We start from the raw sequence: 7,369 nt of genomic DNA, 5'->3' as shown, positions 1-7,369 counted from the left end.
CCCAATTGCTTACATGCACAGGGACTTCTGTGTAATTCAGGCACCCTGCAGTTTTATGGACTTCTCCAGGAAACTGGGACAACTGATTCCCAGCGGATAGAATCTCCTCCATGCTGTGGTTTATTGTTGGTTTAATATCAGTAAGAGAAGCAGCCACCCAATGCAATTGGCTCAGTCCTTAGGATCAAATTTGTCACTCGTAGTTAATTACTTCTGCTGAGAGAAACCAATGCCCAAACCTCACAGAGGTGAGAATACTGTTACCCCTCACACCCTGCCTACACTGAGTGCAGAGAGACACTGCACTAATGTACTCAGGCAGGCTGCAAGCAACAACCACAAAGTTTCAAACTCCTGGGTGCTAACACCTCTGAAGATCTATTCTGGGCCCAACCTATTGATGCAATTACAAAGAAGGCACGACAATGGCTGTACTTCATTAGGAGTTTGGGGAGATTTGATATATCACCAAAGACTCTCGCAAATTTCTACAGAAGTTCCATGGAGAGCTTTCTAACTGGTTGCATCACCTTCTGGTATGGGGAGGGGGCACAGCACAGGATCGGAAAATGGTGCAGAGGTTTACAAACCCAACCAGTTTCATCATGGGGACTAGGCATGGAGGACGTCTTCAAAAGGGATGCCTCGGAAAGGTGGCATCCTTCAATAAGGGCCCCCAACACCCATGACTTGCTCACTTCTCATTGCTACCATCGAGGAGGAGGTACAGACTCAACATTTCAGGAAGTGTTTCTTCACCTCTGCCGACACAGATTTCTGTACGGACAATGAACACTATCTCAGTATTTTTTGCTCTTTTCACTACGTGTGTGTGTGTGTATAAAGAGTATATATACGTAGTAACTTTGGTAATTTTGTATTATCGCAAAACAAGATTTCACGAAATATGCCAGTGACGTTAAATCTGATTCTGAAGGGGGGGGGAGGGCAAAATAAAGAAAAACTAAAACATTTAAGTGAATTGGTATTTGTAGCGGCTCACGCCTGCCTGTCAGTAGTTGAGTCTCTTTTTTGCATACCCATTGCATGCTGTAGCAATAACACCAATTGCGTCTTTGCAAACTGCATTCACAGATGATGGAAGAAATGTAACAGTCGAAGCAAAGGAGAAACAAGCGGTGCGCGGCAAGCAAGTTCCTCGTGCGTTCCACCCCAGAAGGTAAATGAAATGTAAACGTAAGCCTCGTCTTTTTCCTAATCCCTTCTCTTGCACAACCTGCGAAGTGCGGGTAGCGGTCTGTGGAGCAACTCTGTCCGCTCCGCAGCTGGCCGTGGGGACGAGTGATTGGGAGAAAGTTTGCGGCGCGGCGCGGAGCGGAGAGCCGAGCTGCGATGCCGCACTAGTAAGTCGTGCTTTCGGAGAGAACTGGGCGGGTGAAAGAGAAGATTTAATTGCCGTAGTTGGGTTACCCTCACTTGACTGCTGAATTCCCCGGAGGATTAGCACCTTTGAGTCAGTTTCAGACCACACAGCGCGGGGGGGGGCGAGGGCGAGGTAGGATTCCGTGAAACCCAATCCTTTAACCCTTCTTTGAAAATATATCTTTTTATCTAATCACGTAAGCGACTGTTAAAAGCTTGAGCATTTTGCTGGCTGAGAACAAGTGTACTGGTTTATTGTGACAGGTTAATAAAAGATGTCTGGGTGATGATTGACAGTCTAACAGAGCACCGAGATGATGGAGCACGTTAGTTTTAAGATTATGAACTGTTCTTTTCAAAAATGGAGATAGAATTGTTTGAAATCTATTATTTTTCCGGGCGAATGGATGTGTGTTTGGGTGCGTGAACCTGTATAACAGGATAAGAAATAGGAGCCCGTGAAGGCCATTTGAACCCTCAAGCCTGCCCTGCCATTCAGTGACATCAAAAACAGGTTTACTGTCTCTGTCCTATGTCGTGAAATGGGCTGTTCTGTGGGAGTAGCAAAGTGCACAACATAAAAAATTATTGTAAGTTACAATGAGAAATACAGCAGAGCAAAATGGCGAGGTAATGTTTATGGTTCCAGGACCATTCAGTCGGGAAGAAGCTGTTCCTGAAGCATTGAGTGTGTGTCCCCAGACTCCTGGACCACCTCCCTGATGCTGGTAATGAGAGGAGGGCCTATCCTGGACCTGAAGGTCTTTAATGACGGATGCCACCATCTCCAGGCATCGCCTTTTGGAGGTGCCTTAGGTGCCCTGGATGGCAAGGAGGCTAGTGCCTATGATGGGCTGGCTGAGTTTACAACCGTCTGCAGCCTCTTTCAGTCCCGTTCAGCGGCCTCTCCATATCATGTAGGGATGCAAATGGTCAGAAGGCACTCCACAGTAGGTAGAAAGTAGCCAGAGTCTTTGGTGACAGCTGATCTTCCACCTCAGCTGCATCCTCCTACCATCTGCCCATGTTCCTTGATATCCAGAAATCTACCTGTCTCTTTGAATGCAGTGTCATGTCAGCTTCCACTGCCTTCCAGGTTAAAAAATGGCAACCATTCATCACAAACAAACTTCACCTTAAATAAACTGCCTCTTATTTTAGACCCTATGTGAACCCTAGATCTTTTCACCTCAGCCAGGCAGATCTTCCTGCATTTGCCTTGTCTAAGTATATTGCGGGTTTCATTGAGGTCTCCTGTCATTCTTCTAAACTCTGGTAAGTGGAGACAGAGCCTCCTCAGTCTCTGCTTGTATGACAGACCTGGAATCAGTCTCATGGATCTTTAACGCACTCCCTCTGAGCCAAGTGTATCCTTTTAAGTAAGGTAAGGTGAAAAAATATACAAAAGCTCTTGGTGTGGTGTCACCAAGGCCTTCTGTATTGTGGTAAGAAATCTTTACTTTTTTAAGTTAATTTCTTACAATAAAGGCTCGACATTTGCTCTTCTAAAGGCCCACTACACTTGCACGATAATTTCAGTGACTTGTGAACAGGAACCCCAATTTCCTTGAGCATGAAAATTTCCCAATTTCTCCCCATGTAAAATCCTTGCATTTCTGTTTTTCTACCGAAGTAAGTAACCTTACATTTTCCATCTTGTACTCCATCTTTGGAGAGGAGGGAGACAGGAGGTGAATTGATAAAGGTGCGGAAAGTGGTAAGAGCCGTAGATCAAGTGAACAGCCAGAGACTTTTTCCCCAGGGCTAAATGGCTAATACTAAGGGGCATAATTTCTAAGGTGATTGGAGGAAAGTATAGGGGGATGTCAGAGGTAGGTTTTTTTTATTTAACACAGAGAACGGTGAGTATGTGGAATGCCCTGTCGGGTGTGGTGGTAGAGGCAGATACATTAGGGGAATTTAAGAAACTCTTAGATAGGCACATGGGTGATAGAAAAATGGAGGGTTATGTCAGAGGGAAGGGTTAGATTGATCTTAAGGTAGGTTAAAAGGTTGGCAAGTGCATCATGGGTCAAACGGCTGTTCTATGTAACTGGCCACTCCACTCACTTTGCAAGCTCTTGAAATTTCTTTCCACACTTCTCAGTCCTCACCACCACATTTAATTCTGCATCGGTAACAAATTGGAGATGTGTCATGTGGATTCCCTGGCAAAAGCAGTGATGTAAGTTGTGAATAGTTGGGACTCGTGCACCAGTCCCTGTGGTCTTGTTGTTGTGTAACTAGAGGTGGGTATCTTTAATCCTGCTCTCAGAATCTGCGGAAAGCACTGCTCTGTAGCTGATCCACTTTGCCACTGATGACAAGTGAATGCAAGCTTAGTACATGGCAAACAACAGGAATTCTGCAGATGCTGGAAATTCAAGCAACACACATCAAAGTTGCTGGTGAACGCAGCAGGCCAGGCAGCATCTCTAGGAAGAGGTGCAGTCGACGTTTCGGGCCGAGACCCTACGTCAGGACTAACTGAAGGAAGAGTGAGTAAGAGATTTGAGAGGGGGAGGGGGAGATCCAAAATGATAGCAGAAGACAGGAGGGGGAGGGATAGAGCCAAGAGCTGGACAGGTGATTGGCAAAAGGGGATACGAGAGGATCATGGGACAGGAGGTCCGGGAAGAAAGACAAGGGGGGGGGGGGTACCCAGAGGATGGGCAAGAGGTATATTCAGAGGGACAGAGGGAGAGAGGGAGAAAAAGGAGAGTGAGAAAAAGAATGTGTGCATAACAATAAGTAACAGATGGGGTATGAGGGGGAGGTGGGGCCTAGCAGAAGATAGAGAAGTCGATGTTCATGCCATCAGGTTGGAGGCTACCCAGATGGAATATAAGGTGTTGTTCCTCCAACCTGAGTGTGGCTTCATCTTTACAGTAGAGGAGGCCGTGGATAGACATGTCAGAATGGGAATGGGATGTGGAATTAAAATGTGTGGCCACTGGGAGATCCTGCTTTCTCTGGCGGACAGAGCGAAGATGTTCAGCAAAGCGGTCTCCCAGTCTGCGTCGGGTCTCGCCAACATATAAAAGGCCACATCGGGAGCACCGGACGCAGTATATCACCCCCGTCGACTCACAGGTGAAGTGTTGCCTCACCTGGAAGGACTGTTTGGGGCCCTGAATGGTGGTAAGGGAGGAAGTGTAAGGGCATGTGTAGCACTTGTTCCGCTTACACGGATAAGTGCCAGGAGGGAGATCAGTGGGGAGGGATGGGGGGGACGAATGGACAAGGGAGTTGTGTAGGGAGCGATCCCTGCGGAATGCAGAGAGAGGGGGGGAGGGAAAGATGTGCTTAGTGGTGGGATCCCGTTGGAGGTGGCGGAAGTTACGGAGAATAATATGTTGGACCTGGAGGCTGGTGGGGTGGTAGGTGAGGACCAGGGGAACCCTATTCCTAGCGGTCTAGCGGGAGGATGGAGTGAGAGCAGATGTACGTGAAATGGGGGAGATGCGTTTAAGAGCAGAGTTGATAGTGGAGGAAGGGAAGCCCCTTTCTTTAAAAAATGAAGACATCTCCCTCGTCCTAGAATGAAAAGCCTCATCCTGAGAGCAGATGCGGTGGAGACGGAGGAATTGTGAGAAGGGGATGGCGTTTTTGCAAGAGACAGGGTGAGAAGAGGAATAGTCCAGATAGCTGTGAGAATCAGTAGGCTTGTAGTAGACATCAGTGGATAAGCTGTCTCCAGAGACAGAGACAGAAAGATCTAGGAAGGGGAGGGAGGTGTTGGAAATGGACCAGGTAAACTTGAGGGCAGGGTGAAAGTTGGAGGCAAAGTTTATAAAGTCAACGAGTTCTGCATGCGTGCAGGAAGCAGCGCCAATGCAGTCGTCGATGTAGCGAAGGAAAAGTGGGGGACATGGCCATTCTTTTGTGAGAGAAATTGTGTGTGGTGGTTGAGAGTGAGAGAGGAAGAAAACTCTATTTTTAATAACACTATTTTTCCTCCTCAATGATACTTGCTGGCCTTTTATTGTTTACTTGAGTATTATTTATTTCACTCAAATCATATAATATGTCCACTGTGAAGGACAAAATGAAAGCATCCAACCTGTCACTGAGCTGTAGTATCGCCATAGCAACAAAGGAGTTAAAGTGATGTGGTGTTGTATTATTGACCTGCTTAAGGGCTTAACCTGAGGATTTGGCTGTCAGGAAGTAACAATCCATAAAAGTAAATAATATTTTGGCAGCTTTTTCAGACAGAAATTATACAGGTCACTTCTAAAAATGCGAACTCAAAATTATCATAACATTGAACCTAGAAATAGTATATGTAGCCCATGCTAATTCTAATATATTTCAGCAGTGTAATTCTCTCTGAAGAATCAAATTGACTAACACAAAGCCATACTAAATATTACAAGTGAAATTGACCTTTTGTTGGATTACAAATTTAAAAATTAAGATGACTGAGTGAACTTGTCACTGGAGAGTTTATTAAGAAGAAACATGTTTGACTTTCTTCCCAGTCCTGAATCTGAAGTAATTACTTGTGACCCAGATTCTGTTCTAAAGCTGATCTATTTTATGAGGCAAAGAGTTGCCAACTTAATAGAGTGGAACAAGGGCCTGAACACGCTGCTTCTTTACACCTGGTAAAAGCTGACTTCACTTCTTAGAACAACTCACACAAAATACTGGCGGAACTCAAGTTGGTCAGACAGCACCTATGGAGAGGAGTAAAGAGTCCAACATTTCAGGCTGAGACCTTTCGTCAGTTTACTTCTTGAAATCCATTAGATAGATAGATATACTTTATTGATCCCGAGGGAAATTGGGTTTCGTTACAGCTGCACCAACCAAGAATAGAGCATAAATGTAGCAATACAAAAACCACAAACAACCAAACAACAATATGCAAACTATGCCAGATGGAAATAAGTCCAGGACCAGCCTATTGGCTCAGGGTGTCTGACCCTCCACGGGAGAAGCTGCAAAGTTCGATGGCCACAGGCAGGAACAACCTCCCGTGACGCCCAGTGTTGTATCTCGGTGGAATATGGCCAGAGTCCAACAGCAAAAAGTTCAATATCCGGTCTACAAACACATTCCTCGATCGTAATATGACCAGGATTGCACCATCCGTTGTTAATCAGAACAGCAAGCCCCCAACTCCTTTATGCTAACCGCTCTCAGTGCACTTCCGGTCAGCCCAAACGGTCTGGAAGCCCTCCATGGAAAAGTTTTGGTCGGGTATGTCCTCAGGCAGCCCTGTTTCAGTAAAACACGTAACACCGCACTCCCGAAATGTTCTCTGACTCCTGGCTAGCGCTGTCAACTTCATTGCATAGAACTAAGTAGTGATTATAACTCGGGAAAAGGCCGTTCAGCCCAGCAGACCTGTGCTCCATCCTTGCTAAATCATCATCAGCTTGTTCTTCTACTCCTTTCTCCATCACATACCTATCCAGCCTGTCCTGAAGTCCATTTTTCTTGCCTTATGATCACCAGCTCCTATCTCACACTGTCAATCAAGTCTGAAGTGGATGCTGGAAATCCAGAGCAACACACAAAATGCCAGAGAAACTCAGCAGGTCAGGCAGCGTCTATGGAGAGGGATATGCACCTTTCAGTAGAATATATTAGACCACAAGGCATTGGAGCAGAATTGGGCGGTTTGGCCCCATGAGTCTGCTCCACCATTTGATCACGGCTGATTTATTTTCTTTCTCAACCCCATTCCCCTGCCGCCTTGTAACTTTTGACACCCTCACTAATCAAGAACCTACCAACTTCTGCTTTGACTATACCGAGTAACTCGGCCTCCACAGCCACCTGGCAGTGAGTTCCACAGATTCACCACCCTCTGGCTAAAGAAATTCTTCCTCATCTCTGTCCTTCTATTCTGAGGCTATTCCCTCTGGTCCTAGACTCTCCCACTATAGAAAACATCCTCTCCACTCCCACTCTATCTAGGCCTTTCAATATTCAATAAGTTTCATATTTGATATTGAAAGTAGCTGTGCAATTC

At 45.9% G+C, this 7,369-nt stretch overlaps 1 protein-coding gene across 1 annotated transcript in view; it reads left to right on the top strand.

Moving 5' to 3' along the window:
- The first annotated feature begins 1,086 nt into the window (after positions 1–1,086).
- The window catches only part of LOC140196800 (fibroblast growth factor receptor 3-like), a 207,529-nt gene continuing 201,246 nt past the window's right edge, over positions 1,087–7,369 (top strand). The window contains exon 1 of the mRNA XM_072256603.1: positions 1,087–1,180. The gene's annotated coding sequence lies outside the window, so the exon portion shown is untranslated. The remainder of the gene's footprint in view (positions 1,181–7,369) is intronic.

Source organism: Mobula birostris, chromosome 4, assembly GCF_030028105.1.
Source record: "Mobula birostris isolate sMobBir1 chromosome 4, sMobBir1.hap1, whole genome shotgun sequence".
In the NCBI taxonomy this organism is placed as follows: Eukaryota; Metazoa; Chordata; class Chondrichthyes; order Myliobatiformes; family Myliobatidae; genus Mobula; species Mobula birostris.
Note: the sequence above shows the minus strand (reverse complement) of the source record. Positions and strands in the feature narration are given on the sequence as shown.